This window comes from Apodemus sylvaticus, chromosome 5, assembly GCF_947179515.1.
Source record: "Apodemus sylvaticus chromosome 5, mApoSyl1.1, whole genome shotgun sequence".
Lineage (NCBI taxonomy): Eukaryota > Metazoa > Chordata > Mammalia > Rodentia > Muridae > Apodemus > Apodemus sylvaticus.
In genome coordinates, this window is record NC_067476.1 from 121,206,342 (window position 1) to 121,226,131 (window position 19,790).

The following is a 19,790-nucleotide window of genomic DNA, read 5'->3' on the forward strand; positions in this document are numbered from 1 at the left end:
GTAAATGGCACAGTTAATTTCACAGGCTGGCAATGCTTGCAAAGCGAAAGGTCTGCGTACAGTGCAGGGACTCACATTTAATCGCATCAAATGATACATAATTTGATTCGTTCAACCACATTTTTAGAAATTAATCACTGAGTGTCAGAGTCTTTCCATCCTACATGACTCACTACATCAAATGAAAACTGGTCCTTTTGCTATTGCACTGCTAATCAGTAATAGTCGGTTCTTTCGATTTAGCATTTCAATCCAGTGCTCAGCATCTGGAAACATTTGAAAAGGTCAGGTTGCTACTCCCTCAGTCAATTTAGTAAAGTTTCAAAATTCCTAATGAGCTTCTTTGTGCCTGCTGACATTCTTAGAATCACCTTTAGAAACAAATGGGAACTCCTCTCCCATCGATACTGCTTCTCTGTACCTCAGTTCTTCTATAGGGCTACATAGAACTTTGAGGATGTACAGAAATTTGAGGAATGAATACTTTGTGTATTATGAGATGATTAGCTATGTTGGTCAGCACTGTACCCTTATGACACCTATGACATTCAACTTCCTAGAAGAAAAGGTTTGCCTTTTCCCAGGTTTGGAGTTTCTAGTCTGTAACAGGTAACAAATCAAAACTCAGTTGCCTTCAGCCAGAGCCAAATATCAACTTGGAAGCAGGAAGAAAGTGAAACGGTGTAGATTTTCCTTCTGAGGTAGAGGATTGGAGAGCTGCTTGCAATTTTGCCTTTGGGAATCCTTCAAGACATCTGTGCCATCATAAAAAAAATACTTCTTAGACTTTTCAGAAAAAGCTTGAGTGCAAAGTTATCTTCACAGAGAATGTAGCTACCACCTGGTGATCTGGGCTTGCTGTCATGTAGGCACTAGAGTCGCTGTCTGCTGTGTGCATCACTAGAACATGGCCATGAGAGAGGTTTTGAATTCTTAGAGAAACAGAGAAGGCAGCAATAGTAAAGATGGGAAAAATGATAAGCTTTCAAGGGAATAAATATCATGTTGAGATATGCTGCGGAAGGGACTGTGTGATGCTGCTGGGTCTGCATGTGGAAGACATCCTGGTTCCATTCTCTTAATACAAGCTCCGGGATCACTAGACGTCAATGATGAGCTACAGAATCTCATTTCCTTTCTTTCTGGCCGCAGAACTCTTTTCAGCTCGTGAACAGGAACTGATAAGGGAAAGCACAAGGGAGTTAGTTTCTCTGAGAACACCCCAAGCCATTGATGGATGACAACTACTGGCTAATGGTTCTACTTCTCTTGTGACTTGATCAGCAGGAGGTAGTGAGTAATGATTTTTGAATTTCTGGCCCTTCATTGGAATATAGCTGTGTGTGAGCATGTGTGTGTGTGTGTGTATGTGTGTGTGTGTGTGTGTGTGTGTGTGTGTGTGTTTGTGTGTGTGTGTGTACTTGTGTGGACTCTATGCCAGCTCCCAGAGTCCTCAGCACACTGCAGCTCCAGCTGCCTGCAGCCTTCCTTGGCCGCTTCTCCCTGATTGTTTCACTTCCCTCCCTTACCACCAGCTTTCCCATGGACCACTGCCAAGCAAACCACTTTCATTTGAATTCTATTTGTGAATTCTGTTTGTTTCTGAAGAAAACCAAAGCAAGGAAGTCTGGTGGTATGTACTTGTTTTGCTGTCATATTACATCCTGGGAAGCTAACCTGGGAGGAACTGGAACCACGGGGAGTCTAGTTCAACTTATTATCTGGTGGGGAAGAACACCCTCTCCAGATACACACAAGAATATTGAGTCTTTCTTTCATCATGAGCAGGCACAGAGTGCTAAACCTTTTCAAACGACAAGCAACGTAGCATATCCAGGTGGTATTTTACGGCTGTTTGTTGTTGTTGTTGTCTATTTTTGTTATTTACTTCTGTTGGCATAAAATGTTACATGGCAATTCAAAGCTGCATGGAATGCAGTTTACTTGTATAAGGTTCTTTACAATACCTGCTTAAAGGCATTAGTATATATATATATATATTCTTATAATATATATATCTTATACATATATTCTTATAATATATAATACATTCCTTATACACATATTCTTCTGAATCTGAAGGATTTAGGTTGAAATTGGACAAGCACCATATAAGCATTCCTACACAAGAAAACACACTTGCCTTCAGCCTTAAACCAAACCTTAGTCATGCTGCCAATTGGTAAAATACAGAACCTTTTACTGTATCTGTGTACATTTGCCTGTACTGTTTGTATCTGTGTACATTTGCCTGAAAACACAAGCACAAAATGTTTTACATAATGGATCAATGCACTCTATCAACTGCAAAGAAGTACAGAGGAAAACAAAGGTTCAAAAGATCAGTAAGCTGCCAGAAAGAGTATGTTGTCATTAGCATATGCAAATGAACATATATTTAATTTTTCAAAATCAGATTCAGAATTTTGACAAAACATACAGCATTTGCAGATTTTTTGAAATTCAAGATAATTTATGACACCTTTTTATCCTATTTCATATTTTTATGATTTCCTGATCAATGATTATATTGATTTTTATTATTTATCCACAGTCATTTTAAAAAGGTGTTTTAAAATGTATAAAATATAAAGAAAAATCCATTTTAAAGGGGATACAAATACAATTTGAAGGAGACATCTAATTTTAAATAATTGGCATTGAGATAATTATGGTAACACTGCAGAGCAAGAACACTGGAAAGGAACACAGTGACACATGACAGGATTAATCACATATACGCCCTTCATATATACGGTGCTTGTAGCCTGGATGCACTGATGCCTGAGTCCACACCCTCTGTAGAGCCTCTCACCTGATTCTGGTCTCACCCATAGAACTGGCTTTGACCACTTACACAGGAGCAGCTTGATGCAGATTCTTGAAAATGTGCTTGTGCTATATCCCAGTTTGTCTTTTATTGACAGCATCATAGAGTATATTTGCTCTTGGTTCTGCAGCTGAACTTTAAGAGACACCAAGAGGAGCAGAGCTGAGTGGTCTCATTTAAGGCTGGGCTAGAATCTCTGGCTTCCAGCAACCCACCATCTAAGAGGAGTTGTTGGAAAGAGTCCAGGAGAACTTACTGGCAGCCTTCCTAAGAGCAGATTCACCCAACAGACCAATAGACTAGGAAATTAGTAAAAGCTGGAAAAACGACTTCAAATGGTATAGCAGTGAGGTCATGCATTCTTTAGCCTTAGGATAAATGTGGGATACTTGTGAAACATGGGGCCATGGTCGTTCAGGTCATCCTGACCCAACAGAGCATGCCTCTGTGAACTCAGTGATGCCATAAACATAATAAAGAACTTTCATGCAAAAGTCTTTTCCTGTTTGTTACATTTATAACCTGGAATGTGTAGCATAAGGGACCAAGGATGTCCTGTGCTCTTCTTGCTGTTTGTGCTTTTGTGCTGACCAGTATGGCTTACTGCACAAAACGATTTGCTGTGACATTCCTCTCCCTCCTTCTCCTCCTCCTCCTCCTCCTCCTCCTCCTCCTTCTCCTCCTCCTCCTCCTCCTCCTCCTCCTCCTCCTCCTCCTCCTCCTCCTCCTCCTCCTCCTTCTCCTCCTCCTCCTTCTCCTCCTCCTCCTCTTTCTTCTCCTCCTCTTCTTCTTCTTCCTGTTCTTATTCTTTTTGTTCTTCCTCCTCCTCCTAACTTCTTTCCTTCCTTCCTTCCTTCCTTCCTTCCTTCCTTCCTTCCTTCCTTCCTTCCTTCCTTCTTCCTTCCTTCCTTCCTTTGGAGCCACATTGGAAACACTTATTCTAGACAATGAGAATTATTATTTTCTCCCTGGTGGAATTCCTGTATTCTGGCATGAATAAACTCTTTGTTCTTGGACTTGGTATCTTGGCCTGTCTCAGCTTGCCTGTTAGACTGACAGATATTGATTTAAAACAGAAGAGTTTTAACCCCCTTAATCTTGGTAGACAAAACAGCATCATGAATCTGTATCTTTTAATGGCCAGGTTTAGTGACACAAACCTGCTCTCCCAGCTATTTGAGAAGCTGAGGCAGGAGCCTCACTTGAACCTGGGAGTTAGGATATAACCTGGAAAACATCAGGATCCTGTTTCAATAATTAAATAAACCCAATAAAATAGGATTAAGAAGAAAGTATGGTGTCTCCCTGGTTCCACTTGAAAATCATTTTTCTTCCCACCCTCTTATTGCTTATAACTCCCACCTTTACGTATTTAGTCATTATTTTGCACGTGTTTCTACATGCACATAGATAAATTCTATTTACCCTTTCATTTTTAAATATGACTTTAATTCAAGTGTTCCAAACATGGACACTAAGAGGGTAGAGAAAGAGAATTTCATTCCAGCCAAATCTTCGACAGATGTAGCACAGTTTTATAACAAGTGTGAGATTAAATTTCAGTATGAAGGGACTATGTTGCAAACAAACCTGGTCATATTATCCAAAGCATCAGACTTTTATTAGCAAGTAATCTAAAGACATATTAGTGAAACGCATTTAAAATGGGTATTAAATGTACTGCATTGTTAGTATATTTCAGCATAATTTTATAAGCTGATGCAAGTGAATACATGTAACTAAACAATTGTTATGCATTTCATACCAAACACTTGAGAATGATTTAAAATGCATATAAATGAGATTTGTCTCAAATTATATATAATTATATATTATATGTATTTATTTTTTATAAGTATATACACATATACATATATACACAGATGCACATACACACACACACACACATATATATATATTAAGATCACTCAAAGAGTTTATAAACACCTAACGGTCCAGATGATATCTAGATCAACTGTTGAGTTATAACACAGACATAAAAAATTTCAAATTTCTCAGCTGCTGGCAACATACTTCTAAGAATGGGAACAAAGGACTTAGTCCTAGTTCCATGTTGTGCAATATGATAGCCACAAGTAACACTTGAGACATGACTAGTCTGAATTGAGCTGAGCTTTTAAGGAAAAGAACATACGGCTTCAAAGACATAGTATGAAAAGAAGTAAAAGTGGGTTTTAAAAATATATTATTTTATCCATTACATGTTGAAAAGGTATTTTGGCATAGAAAATTGCAAACGGTATCAACATTAATTTATCTGTGTTGAACTACTCTGGTGCTATGTGCCTGTGATGCAGTACTTGGGAGGTTAAGCCAAGTAGGCAGCTAGCTCCAAGCTTTCTGGGCTACATAACAATTCCAGGCCAGTATGGACCAAAAGTGAGATCCTGCCCCCCAAAATGTATGTCCTTATTCATTTTTAAAGTGTGACTATGGAAATGTCTTTTTAGCAAGCAGTTCTTGACTAGACTGCTCCCCCCACCCCATAATGAAATGTGGCATGGAAATAAGTATTCTCATATTTATGTGATCTTAGAGAAACTGGCTTAATAAAGTGTATGCTCACAGTCAAGAAAATAGTGTAAATTTCCCTTAGAGCTTAATGTTTTTTTCTTTCTTTAAAAGGGAACTATAGGTCAAAGTATAGCTCTTACCTTTTATTATTGCTAACATAAAGTTGTTTACAAGAGTTTAGTTTTCATGATTGCACTAAATTTAATATTTTAAATATAACACCAACACAGCGTGTCTTACTTTGGGTTTCTATTACTGTGAAAAGGCATCACAGTAACGCCTGTAAAGGAAAAACATTTAATTTGGAGTTACTTAACACTTTAGAGATTTAGTCCATTGTTAATTAAGGAAAGCATCACAGTGCACAGACAGACATAGTGCTGGAGAAGAGGCTGAGAGTTCTTCATCTGAATCAATCCTCAGGCCAGCAAGAAAACAGAGTGACACCTGGCCTGGCTTGAGCTTCTAAAAGTTCAAAGCCCGCCCCCAGTGACACATTTCCTCCAATGAGGTCACACTTCCAATAATGCCACTAACTGAGAATCTATAGGGTCCATTTTCATTCAGACTGTAACACAAAGTTTACATGGGATTGGAGACCCAGGAATAATTAAGATGTGTGAAATTTATCTTGTTGCTTTGGGGTTTTTTGTTTGTCTGTGTTGCTTTGGGAGATTTCTGGATTTTGCTTGTTTGAAATGAGGGTCTCGCGATGTAGTCAAGGCTTGACTTTATAACACTGGATCTTCTTTTCTCAATCTGCTAAGTGGTGGAATTATAGGCATGTGTCACCAAGTCCGATGCCATCATGTTAAATACTGCTTCAATATATGTCTATAAGGTAAACTCTTAAAACAAAAAGAAGAGGAAAGTAGAATTTGAAATTATTACTACCATGTTTACTGAGCTCTTTGTTAGATTTTAATCATTTCAAGATCAAATGCTCTCACATTAAGAAGTGACATTGCCTGCTAGGTAAAGACATTTTACTGCAATATGGACCTGTATAAGATGTTTTGACTAGAATTAGTATAGTGAAAGACCATGGAAGAGGCTAAATGTGACTCAAGGCAGGATAGGTGTGTTTAATTTTAAGGAATGAGGAGGCAGCATATGATGTAACTTTGTAAGACATTATTCCAAGGTTTAACAATCTTTGAACAATTAGGCTTGTGATATATATTACCACTTCTATGATCACCACTACCATTCATCAAATGATAATTTTCATTTACAGTTTGAGACCATTCCCATTAATTTTATTAAACCTCTTCATTTCTAGAATAGATTGGCCAGATTAATTTATTTCCAATTGCTGTGGCACTCCCACAAAATGAAGGTATTCACAAATTATCATAAGAACATATCCTGATGAGTTAAACATTTTCCCACTGATCATTTGTTTTTGTGAGTTCTGGTGTTAAAGTACTTTATAGATCAGTATTTTATGTCTTGCCGAAAAGGAAAAGAATGCTACCTCATAATGCGGCTGGTCACGGAAGTATGACATCATCATGTTCCACCTTATAATATCTACCATTAGCAGTCCAAACCAAACCTTTTGTTATAGTTGCTTTTCATGTACTTGAGTTACAAATTTCCATTACATCAGGAGAATTATTATTTTATACTTTACACTTAAATTCCCCTTTAAATAAAATAATCATGACAGCAAGAAAAGATAAAAGAAAGGAGTTTTAGACCTAAATAAGCTATACTTCTGACTCACCCCACCTTCCAGTGTCCTGTCATCTGACCAGCTGAGAATCAGGGAAATGAGGATATTAAGTTATCTAAGACTTATCAGCCTCAAATGAAACCTATTTAAAATATTCTGTCATACCTCATTGGCTTTTACCAAACTGAAATGGAAAGTTAGGAACCATGGTGAGGCCAGCATGAGGAAAGAAAGCCCCTGGCATTAACTATCTGATGAAGTATAATTGGCCAAATCATTCATTTCCTCTTAAGGTACCTGTCACATTCTTCTAAATTATAGTCAGGATTCTTTTTCCTGCACTATTTAATAAATTCCCTCAAGATAGAAGCATTGCCTAGAATAACAAATTGTGATATTTGTAGACTAAATGGAATATTTTAATCATCTTTGCATGCTCCCTCAGCTGTGGGACTCTCCAGAAAGAAATCAATAAAAACGCTGATGTGGATTGAACGCCACAACATGCAGTTACTCTGGGAAGTTGGGAATTTTGTCAGAAGTAAGCTCCTGAGTTTTTCTCATCCTGGCAGCAAACAGAAAGAACAGAACCAGAACAGAAATTAGAGTAAAATGTGCCGATGTGGTCTTCTATGTCTATCTTTGTAAGTCTGGTGTTTTATCATATACCTAGCAACTATTTTATCAGTAACTATTTAGGAAATTTATTAATAAGCAACTAAAATATGCACATATATGTCCCCTTTCCTTTGTTGGAGCTATGGATATTAATCTTTTTCTTTCACCTCATAAATCTGGTTTTTAAGTGCTTATTACCCAGTGAATTGAGAAAAGTATTTTCAAAGTGCAAATATCTACTCCTCTTGCTTTTATTTTATGTTTTATATTCATTAACAGATGATAGCATTTGTCATTTAATCATATTCTACTATGTATTAGATTTTAACATACCTGAATTTGATTTTTCATAAGGTAGCAAGTTAAAGATAACAATGTTTGGTTTTTAATTAAATTAATTTATATAATATTCTTGAAACAGTTATAAATTGTATCAGCCAGAGTTGTCCCAAGAAACAGAACCAATAGAATGGGTATTATATCTGTGTGTGGGTGTGGGGGTGGGGGTGTGGGTGTGTGTATGTTTGTGTGTGTTACTTATGTTAGCCAAAGCACAAAACTTAGAGTGGTTCCAATGGCTTGGCTTTTGGCTTTTGGCTTTTGTTAGTGGTCCATAAACCAAGCAGTGTTCAGTCTATGAAACAGAGACTTGTTCCTGTGCATTAAAAAGAGAGCAAGTTTTATAGGTAGAAGAGCTTGAGAGAAGATGGGCCAAGAAACAAATAGAGGAAGTTTGTGTGCGTCAAGGTCATTTTCATTATAAAGATGTAGCACAGATTTGTTAGTTTGCTAGTTTACGAGGATGCAGTCATCATTTCTATCCCTATTTGTCAAAAGATCCGATCTTACCTGTAAAGAGCTCTGTCTGTTTTGATTTGAGCATGAGCAACTTTTTCATGAATGACTCCACTTCACATTTTCTATTTTCTTTAATTTACATGTATTTGTCTATGTTAGATATGTTAGATAAATATATTATTTATCATGCACACATATAGACACACATATACTAGAGTGTGATATAGAGCAAGAGAAAAGAAAGCTAGAGATAGTGAAGCAACACACACATACACACACACACACACACACACTGATGAGAGAGAGAGAGAGAGAGAGAGAGAGGGAGGGAGGGAGGGAGAGAGGGGGAGAGGGAGAGGGGGAGAGTGAGAGTGAGAGGGAGAGGGGGAGAGGGAAGGGGAGGGGGAAAGGGAGAGGGAGGGGGAGGGGGAGAGGAAGAGGGAGAGGGAGAGAGACCCTGGGCAGAAGTGCCTAAGGCTGACTGCTGGTAAAATTCTTTTTGATTATGGAAAGTCAGATTTTCTATTGAGGTTTTCAGCTGATTGGATGAGATTCACAACAGTGAATAGTAAAGTGCTTTTCTTAGAGTTACAGAGGTGTTAATGACATCTCAATCACACCATACCTGAACCATGTAGAATAACTACAATCAAGAACTTAGGCCAACAAAGTCCATCATAAAACTAAGCAGTGTCCAGATAACTATTAGGATCCCATATCACAGACAGACATGGTAAGGCCAGAGACATTAAGTGATTGGGGCACTAGCAAGCTGTTTATTATGACTTGTGCATTCTATTTGAGGGGTTTTGATTTGGAAAGCCCAACTGTCTTTTTTATATACCTCAATTTTTTCATATTAATGTTTTCCAAATAAACTAAAAGACATTCTCACAGGGCCAGACTCACACTAAGATAAGTATTTAGCACCTATGTCTGTATGTTTTATGGGTGTCATTTGCCCACTGATAAACCTTTACCAAGGATGACGCTGCTGCCACGCCATACAGAAGGTGCCTGCCACCATAAATGTGTCTCTACTTCAACGGGGAATTAAGCAAAGCTAGACAACCTCTTGTCTCTTACATTCTCTGGAAATTTTCCATCTGTTCTTTATGTTCTTTCTCGTTATTTTTTATCCTATATTAATTACACATACTAATGGGCATGGCGTTTTTGTAGCTATACATAATGCATTGTGACCATATTTAGCAACCAAAATCCTTGGCTAATTTTTCCCATTGACATATTCTTATTTGTCCTTTCTTTCTTTATGTTTTTTCTTCTTCTCTTCTTTTCTCTTCTCTTCTCTTCTCTTCTTTTTCTCATGATCCCTGAAGTTTAGTTAGAATTGTTCACAGGATCAAACCATTTGCCTAAAAATTTTGTGAATTCATTGTTTCTAATTGCTGAGTAGTATTTCATTGTGTAAATATACCACATTTTCTGTATCCATTCCTCCTTTGAGGGGCATCTGGGTTCTTTCCAGCTTCTGGCTATTATAAATAAGGCTGCTATGAACATAATGGAGCATGTGTCTTTATTGCATGCCGGGGAATCCTTTGGGTATATGCCCAGGAGAGGTATAGCAGGGTCCTCCGGAAGTGTCATGTCCAGTTTTCTGAGGAACTGCCAGACTGATTTCCAAAGTGGTTGTACCATCTTACAGCCCCACCAGCAGTGGAGGAGTGTTCCTCTTTCTCCATATCCTCGCCAACACCTGCTGTGAGGTAACCCAATCACAAAAGAATACACATGGAATGCAATCTCTGATAAGTGGATATTAATTAGCCCAGAAGCCCTGAATACCCAAGTCACAAATCGCATAACAAATGACTCCCATGAAGAAATATGGAGAGGGTCCTGATCCTGGAAAGGATTGATCTAGCATTGGAGGGTATTATAAGGACAGAGAAAAAGGAGGGAGGTGATTGGTGAAGGGATGGAGAGAAGAAGGTTTATGGGACATATGGGGAGGGGGCATCCGGGAAAGGGGAAATCATTTGGAATGTAAACAAAGAATATAGAAAATAAAAATATTAAAGAATATGAAAAAAAGAAATAAAAAAAAAGAATTGTTCACAGGAGCATGGGTAAGGGGCTATTTTCTGGAACAGCCTTGTACCAATGACTATATCACTGAGGGAAAGGTCTTTCCATCTCCTAGCAACCAGAATTGAATTCATAACTTCAGGGAGGGGTAAGGCCTGCTGAGCTCTTTCCTGTTTTGTGACAGAGTGTTGATGGCCCCAACCTTGAACAGGCCTTGTGCTGATAACCATAGTAACTCAGTCAAGGATGTTAGACCATACTGCATTCTATAATAAGTTACTCCTTCCTCCTCTCTTAGATTCCGTCTGGATTTACTTCACAATGTTCCCTGAGCCCCTTGGGAGAATGATACAGATGTTCTATTAGAGTTCAGCTTTCAACAGCTATTTTCAGTGCATTGAACAGCTATGAGTCTCTGCAGTAATTGCTGCCTACTGAAGCAAACAAGTGTTTTTGACCAAAGTGGATAATAGCATCAATCTATGGACATAAAAAAATTCAGAAAGCAACTTGACAGATATGACACATCATATCCAGTTAGCAAAATGACAATAGTAGCTTTTCCTCTAGGGCCCTTGATATTCTAGCCGCAGTTTTTTGACCATATCTATGATAGCAGATAAAGATTGTTTTCCTGGGAAGCAAGCTCCTGATTAAAACAAACAATGACCAAACAAAAGACCAGAAGGGGTTGGTTATCCCTGTAACAGATTTGCCATTACTGCACCAGTGAGTTCATCTTGCCTGGGCAGTTAGTAACGTAGCATGCAGGCTCCACAACTAAGGAAGACTGTTCATGACAGTCCTCCCTCAGAGCCTGTACAGTGCCTTCTGGTATAGTACAGCTTGTCTTCTTTATGTTTTGCAACCAAAGCAGGTGTGGTTTCTTCAGCAAACAACAGTAACAACAATCCTCTGTATTGCTTTATGTACCTCAGAGACGTTGCTGACCAGTAACTCACTTAGGATTCCACCACTTCTTACACAGGAGATGGCTAAGCATTTCAGACATTGTACCTCAAAAGGCCAACACAGGATTCCTCTGTCTCCCATGTTAAGCAATTCCTGTTTATTCACTGTTGGAATCTTGGGCTAAGCGTTAAAAATTATTTCCAGAGGAGTTTCAACTACATTTCCAGCTGTCACTTTAACCCTCCAAGAAGCATCCAGGGTATTCTTGTCTCTGGGTGTTCAAAAGCTCAAGGGTTCCTTCAAATAAATTGCCCTCGTGTTTATCTTTCCCAGCAGGTGAGTTTGCCTTCTCACTTCAGCTCTGCCTGTTTTTCCATCTCTAAACTAAGCATTCTTTAGCACTCCAGCCATTCTCCTTCCTTCTACCATTGAAGAGTGTAGTTAATGTTTGCTCTTTCAAATGCTGCGTTCTACTGATGTCTAAAGGGAGTTCCAAAATCAAAGGCAACTTGTCTACTCCTTCGGACGACTGCTCCGGAGTCTGCAAAATAGATGCTCCATAAGTGTTTAATATCTGATGTAATGAGTGAACTAGAGAAGGAAGTGGCAGTTTGTGGGACAAGGACACAGAGGTCTTCAGTGACACTTGCCCTAAAGCTCCTCTCTAGTCTTCCCAGCCTGTCTTCCAGAGTCCCCGCCCACTACTCTCAGGGCCCGGGAAGGGGAGGGCTCTGCGCATGCCCCGTATCCAGGGCAGCCTCCGGGAGCGCCTCCCGCCCCTCCTGGCGCTCGGGCGTGCGTTCACGGTCCCTGGGAGCGTGCCCTGCGTGCGGGTGCCCGCCTTGCCCGCCGGGCTCTGGATCCCTGAGTTCCCGGACCCGGCCTGCGGAGCGGGCACCTGGTCGAAGCTACGAGTGGCGGTAGCGTCCGTGGCCACGCAGAACGCTGACGGTGAGTGCTGGCGAGTGGCGGCCAGCTGCGCGCGTGCGCGGCGTGGGCCGAGGCGGGGGCGCGCGCCCGGAGGCGGGAGTGGCCGAACGAGGGGGCTCAGGCGGCGGTGGGAGAGGGGAGCGGGGGGCGTGGGGGGCGACGAGACACCCGGGCTTCGTGCGGGTTGCAGGGCCGAGGGTGCGGAGCAGGGCGGCCGATGGGACCCCACAAGGCGAGGCGAGCCTGGCCGCGACCGGGCAGACGACGTGGGCCAAACCACCTTGGTTGGGGCGGAGGACCGGGACGGGGTGGCGGCCACTTGCACGGTGCAAGACCGAGTCCGTCCCGAGCGCACCGAGAGCACCTAGGGGCCCGAGCAAACTTCTCCCAAGAAACTTATTGGGGCGTGGCCGACGGGGTCGGGGGCTGGGGATTCTGAGGACCCACGCCCTGCCTTCTCGCCCTGATCCCTGCAGGTGCGCCCTCGCCGGGGTCCTGTTGCTGCAGAAGTGCATCCTCCAAGTTCCCAGTGCCTCGCAGGGCCCATTCGCTCTAACCTAGAGGTTGAAGTTTGGTAGCGTGGTTGTTCTTGGTTGTTCGTTGCCTCGGGAAGGAAAGACTCTTAGTGCCTTTATCTCAAAGAAAGTATTGTTATGGTGTGCTGCATAGTCTGTGTGTCAAGCAACCCATTGTCCCATGTGCGCGTGCAGAAGACTAGCTCATTCTATGTGCTTTATTTATTTTTAAAGAAGGCCGGTGGAGATAAGTGGGCTTTTTCTTTTTGAAATACTCCCGCCACCTCTGTACATCCTTCTCTGGGATAGTTCCTAAACTTGTCTGTGCGGGAGATTCACCGGTGAGTTTTAAATCTCACGTGCTCCCATTGGCTAATTCAAACCCAAGGCATTTATTTGTAAAAAAGATCTGCATGTAATTCTAAGTTCAGAGACACTGGTTCGGTAAGAGAAAGTCAGGACTTTAGGTTTTACAAAGTAGTAGCGTTCGGTTTGTAATTGCAGGGATGAAATTCCAGTTCACTCCTCCTTGTCCGGAACACAGAACAGCGATTTGTTTCCCACTGGGAAGGGGGAAAAACGTCTCGAAATGCACAAAAGTGGTTTGTTTCCCGCAGAGGAGGGAGAAAACTTCCTAACAGTCAAAGTTGAGCTAAACTGTATGACTCTGGCGTTTTGAATTCCTGTTGGAACTACGGGCCTCCCCCGTCTCCCCCTTGGCCCCTTGTTACAGTCATGAGGCTCTCTATCTCATTTTGACCTTTCCTCCCAACCCTCTAACAGGACCTCATATTTTATGAACCTCAGTCTCTGGGAGAATATCCCTTCTTAGGCTTCTTGAATCTAAAGGGTTACTGTGAGTTTCCATAGTAACGGGTCCTGGGGGAAGTGGGCGGGACCTGCTACCCTTGGGTTCCTAGCCGACCTTTTCCTTTTCATTCCCCCTTGTAAGTTCTTTGGTCTCCTTGTAGGTAAAGATGAGGTTGTCCGATTCCAGGTTTTGTTTCTGAGATAGAGATTTCCATGGAAGGATACTTCTCGGGGCTGAGTAGTCCTTCCCCCTTCCTGAAACACTCATTTGTCCACACTTGTTTTGTTTAGCAAAGTTCGTGTTCCTAACACTTTTCCTTCCTCACACACACCAACCTGTGAATTGTGAACGATGTCTTTTAAAGCACTAAAAAAAAATAAAAAAAAAAGTTTTACCAGTTTCTATACATGAAATATCCTACAGCCAGGCAAAGCTAAAAAGGAAATGGGATAAAAAGGAAAATGATTCTAACAATTTGTGAGGGAAAATGCCACAGTCAGCGTTTTTACATTGTTTAATTCCTAGAAGGTGTTTTCCAAGACTATTTACAAAACCCAAAACCATTTGTGTAATATAATACTTTAAAAATGACAAAAGGAGAGAGTCACGGAACTCCTTCTAGCAACTCACATTCAAAGGTTTTAAAAAAAAAGAAAACGAACAAGCAAGAAAAAAAACCCAACCCAACCAACCAAAACCCCAATAAAATAGGATAGACATATGTTGCCTGTGTGTTTCAGACTTCACTATAAGTAATGAGTGCTGTGGATTCGAGTGTGTGCTTAGGGCTGCAGTGACTGTGAGCATGTATTGGGCCTCTTCTCTAGTTTTTGTGTGTTAATATAGTTTCTGTTAACTTGCTATAAACTGAAGCTTGCAATGCTATTACTCACCATTGCACTGTGGGAAGGAAATGTTGCTGGGAATCTGTAGTCTGGACCTGGCAGCCTCAGGGTGCTGAAATAAGATTTTTTTAAACCAATTACAGCTTTTTCACCTCACATATTAAAACAAACAAATAAACAAAAAAAGCAAAAAAACAAAAAAAACAAAAAAACCAAACCAAAACAAAACCCTAACAACCCCAGTCTAGTACAGTAAAAGATCCTTGAGGATGGGGATTGATATGCTGTCATTGATAGGTTGTTTTGAAAAATTAGCTGCAGCTATAGCTGAGAATTTCTGCTGTTTCCAAGATTTTTAAAGCATCTTAAAGCAAATAGCATTTATGTTTATTTCAGACTTTGGGGGCTTACTGCCATGGATAGTAAGGAAATTAAAATCATAGTCACATCCCCTGGCTGTCACCATCTGTTAACTGCTTCTCCCTCCCATTTGGCTTTTTGTGTTTTCCTATAAAAGGTCAGACACAAAGTTGGCTTTTTAAAGTTTCTGTTTGCTTATTGAAACAGGCTCGCCGTATAGCCCAGGCTTGCGTGGAACTCACTGTGTATTGCAATCACCATCCTCCTGCCTCAGTTTCCTGAGTACTGCAATCATAGGATTATAGGCATGTGCCCTCCTACCTGGCTTTATGAACTTTTAAGTAGAACATTTTAATTAGCATTATATCACACATGTCTCCTCTGCCTTTAAATCATAGGAATAAAGGTTTTATGCTGGATAGGTCCATCCGATTGAGTCTTTATTTAAGAGGGTTTTTTTGTTTTGTTTTTAAATACCGCTTCTATCTATTTTCAACACCCAGAATATACTGCTGCTGAGTGGCCCCGATTATTTACTGCTTAAATAGCCTTTCTTAGGGTGAGGATAACTGTAGGGTAGGGCTTTGGGGAAATGGGATGAACCAACGAGGAGAAGACTAGCATGGTGGCAGAGTGTATGGGCTCAGTACAGTCTAGGAAGCAGGCACAGCTCAGGTCAGTGCCCTGTGTAAAAGTCTTAGCGTCTATGATTTGTTGGGCAGGATTTACAGCCAGGTGAACTTTTTTTATGGTTCCTGAGGCTTGTTAACTTGCTTTTGCAATGACCTGTCCCTTCCTGACCCACACTGTGGTCAGGTGTTCCAACGCTCCAGTGTTTAATCCATCCTGGTTTTCTATAAAGATTGATTTAGTCTTAATATACTTTATATCTATTGAAGATGGTAAAAGCCTATTTTGCTTTTAAATGGTATTTTTTTTCAAATTGAGTTAAATACATTATACATAGATATACATATATATATATATAATTTTTAATTATTCATTTCTTGTTTTGGCTTTGGGTCTTTTGAAGTGGAGTTGAGATTTATTGAAAATTGCATATAGATTTTAAGAACAGGGTTTAAGAGGAGAGGTACTCAAGAAGAAAGGCCTATTTGGAGGTATTAATGTGGGTTCCTCCCAGGAGAGTCACTTAATTACTCATTGGTAATTTGTGTTACGGTATTTTCCAGACAACAAAATGCTTCCATTTCTATAAAATAATATTTGACCCATTTTTATAATACACTACACATTATTATCAGAGTTTTATACTTCCATGTTTTTAAGTCCAGTTGTCTCTTTGGTCCTTTATGAGTTTTTCTGATAAACGGTTGTGTTTGGCATGTCCAGAGGTAAAAGGGAACTAAGCAAAAACTTTGGAGACTTGAATCTGTTAGCCCTTTTTCCATCAGTACACCAATCCACATCTTTATGCCAAAGTCTTATATTTAGAACAGCTAGAAATGTATATCGGGTCACGTGATTTAAGAAATCCTTTACCTGTCCTTTCAAATAAAGATGCTAGATTTAAATCAATCTGTAGAGTTGTAAAGTCTCCCAGACTTGTAGTATCAGTGGCCTTCTATCCTGGCCTCTTAGTCTGTCCTCCAAGTAGTAACTGAATGAAAATAAGGAAGTGAGTCCTCCCAGGTATGATTAAGGGGAAGGGTTTATTGTAGATATGAGGGAGAGAACAGCCAAAGAAGCATCTGGAAGGGTCCAGACTGAACTGGCCTGTGGGGGCAGTAGGAGAGAGGAGAGGACTAAAAGAGCATGTGGGAACCAAGAGAGAGGAGCCAAGAAACCAAGTAGCCAAATGAGTTGTCTAGGATCTGAGGTTTAGGATAAGGAGAGAAGAGCTGGCAACTGCCCGGTACCAAGGGTATTGAGTGAGACTCCTTCCAGATTTCTTTAAGACCAGACAGCAACCAGTTTGGGCTGCTGCTTTTTGTTGCACATTTCCCGGGTTCTACTTGCCAGGTGGTCTTCTTGGACCTGCCAGAATAGTCCTTCAATATCCTCCACTGAAGGGGGGCTCTAGAGTTTATGGAGAAATCAGGCTAGCTGCCAACATCTTCTTTTCGTAGTTTTGTTAAACATGTCTAATTTACTTGGCGAAGACCTTGTCTTTAGCCTTGGGTTCTGGAACTGTCAGTGTCTCACAGTGAGGAGGTGGAGAGGGCATCGGTGCACTGGAGAAAGATCTCTCTGCTGTTACTCTAGTGTATATGGAAAGGAAGTGGTTGGAAGTTAAATCCAGTGTCATTTAAAGACTGTGAAGATGGATCTTGAGAACTAGAAATCCCTCCTGCATTTGGCAAGCACCATGCTCTTGTAGAGTGGTCAGCCTTTCTCTTGGGAGACAGGGAAGGAAGATGACTCTTCAGACTTCCCATCTGGCTCTGCAGAATTCACTTTTTTCAACGAGGCCTTGAACTTTTTCTGCTGGGCCTCTTTGTTTTGTTCCTTTTGTACTTTGTTTATCAAACTGGCTTGCCAGTATGAGGGATGGTGGTTTTGTGTATTTGTTTTATGATTGTCTGTTACTCCAAAAGTGTTGCATCTTATTCTCTTGGGTGCAGATAATGACACTTGTATTTGCTGTTTTGTAATAATTACATCTTAAAATTTTGCCTTATGGTGAGTTGCACTAGCATTTTGTAGTCTTATAAAATGCTTCAGGGACATGATCAATAACTGTTACTGTATGAACTTGTGTTTTGTTTTGATAGACAAAAGAAGAGAACCGTTTGACTTTTGGTTCGTCGTGGTTTTGTGTCAGAACAAGGGAATTTATCCTATTTCATTTACATTTAAGACTTTTTAATATTTAAAAGAATAGTATTTGAATGTTAGCAAATGGCCATTGGCATCAGCCACTTATCACTGGCATTTCTTAAAGTATCGAACTGATTTGAGTCTCAATTATTAGTTTGGATCAATTCCATCTCTGCATGATTCTTTAGAAAGTTAAATTCACCAGAAGACTGAAATGTAGCATATTCAATCACAATCATGTTTTCTTTGATGTGAGATAGGAGTCACTTACTGTGGGTTATTTGGAAGAAAATATTCCTGGTTACTAAACTCTCACCTCAAATGTTGACAGCTTTGGAAATAATTGGCCGTCACTTCTTGAGTTGTATAGTCTTTTGGTGTTTTTAATTCAAATTTTCTTAATGTATGTTCATTTTCTCCTTTTTTTTTTTTTTTTTTTTTTACTAACCTGCTACTTTGAAATAGACCAAAGCTTACTTCCTGCCAGCCTCAATGCAATACTCACAGTATTTTAATACAGTACAGTGCGCCTCCCTGCACTTTCCAGATGTTTGTTATTACCTGCTCAGACAGCTCCAAATACTTTTTTCACTAAATTGCCGTATAAGACTTATAAGCCGTATAAGTCTTAACATGCCCAACATTGAATGGTCTTTCTCTGTAAACCTGGTCTGTCAGCCACCCACTTCCTTTCTAGGGCTATTCATTCTAAAACCATTGATGTTACCTTGACTTTTCTCTCCTAAACCTATATCCGGGGTTGTTCAGAACTGTGCCTTCAACCAAAACCAGAAAGTAGCCCCTTTCTTCATATCTCCTATCCTTCCGAGGGAAAACTAGTCTCCTTTCCTTAGCTTGTCCCTATCAATGTAACTACCAGAATGGCTTCTTTCTTCTCTCCTCTCCTGTTTGTCTCTGCTGTCACCTCTTCTACTTTTCCTAGTTGTTGTACCCAGGGCTTTAATCATGCCAGAAAACTGCTCTCTCTACCACTAATCTACGTTCTCCACACCAAAATGGTCTTTTCAAATTTTAAGTCGGTGTAGGTTTAAACTCTCCAGAGCCCTTTTTGTCACTCAGGCCTGTTCCTTATTATTCACTTCGATTACACAAACCTGCCCCACTAACTCTGACTTTGCCTCCCATTTCTCCTCTTCCACTCTCCACTCCAGCTGGAGTGGAGTTAGCGTTCACTTTTGCCTGCTACCCCTTGAACACAGTGTGCACATTCCCGTGTTAAGTCTCTGTGCTGGACTTTCCCTCTGCCCGACACTCCCTGTCAGGCAGATCCCTTCATGAGCTCCTTACCTCCTTTAAGTCTTCCCACCCTTCCACCCTTCTTAGTGAGTGCTAACCTGCACATAATGATCAGAGGTACACTCAGCCCTTCCCCTGTGTGCTTTTTCTATAGCATAACTTACCTTAGAAATTACGTCTAAGGTGTCATTGTTTTGGCTTTGTGAATTGCCTCTCCCCTCCGCTCCTGTTATACTCTTGGGGTTCAGAAGGCCATGAAATTGGTGTTGACTGTCCCAAATGTCTACTGTATAGAAGATGCACAGTAAATATTTTTGTGAGTGAGTAGAGTCTTCTCAGTCCCTTTTCCTCCAGTGCATTTCTAAGGAAATAGTATATTCATAACCCTTTGGCACTTGTGGGCATAAAACTGATGACTGATCATCCACCAGCGAGGATGGAGCTCCAGAACGTGTAGCTTATGGTGAATGTAATGCAGAGTGGCTCTGAGGATTAAATGGGCTTATTACCTGTGAAGTGCCAAATTATGCACATGGGTGAGACCTGGTCATTAACTGTCAGGAGAGGCACCTCAGTCTCCTATTCCCATCTTAATTATTAGATTCTAGAATCTTTGGATGTCAGTATTGTGGGGTAGGCAGTAGCTTAAGATACCTTTAAAACATGCTTGAGTGCCTTGGAAGCTCTCAGTGATGTTCTGTTCCCCTGCTTGGTTCTTTACCCATCCATGTCTGCCTCTAAAGTTAAAATAGACCTCTCTCCCTCTCCATCTCCGTTTCTTCTCCCTCTCCCTCTCCCTCTCCCTCTCCCTCTCCCTCTCCCTCTCCCTCTCCCTCTCCCTCTCCCTCTCCCTCTCCCTCTCCCTCTC

General features: G+C 40.7%; 1 protein-coding gene across 2 annotated transcripts in view; it reads left to right on the forward strand.

Moving 5' to 3' along the window:
* The first annotated feature begins 1,235 nt into the window (after window positions 1–1,235).
* Window positions 1,236–19,790, forward strand: part of Btbd3 (BTB domain containing 3) — a 41,434-nt gene continuing 22,879 nt past the window's right edge. Inside the window, exon 1 of one of the 2 annotated variants that reach the window (XM_052183738.1) lies at window positions 1,236–1,293. The gene's annotated coding sequence lies outside the window, so the exon portion shown is untranslated. Of the gene's footprint in view, window positions 1,294–12,177; window positions 12,375–19,790 lie in introns of those variants that run through there. The other variant, XM_052183739.1, reaches the window with a different exon arrangement.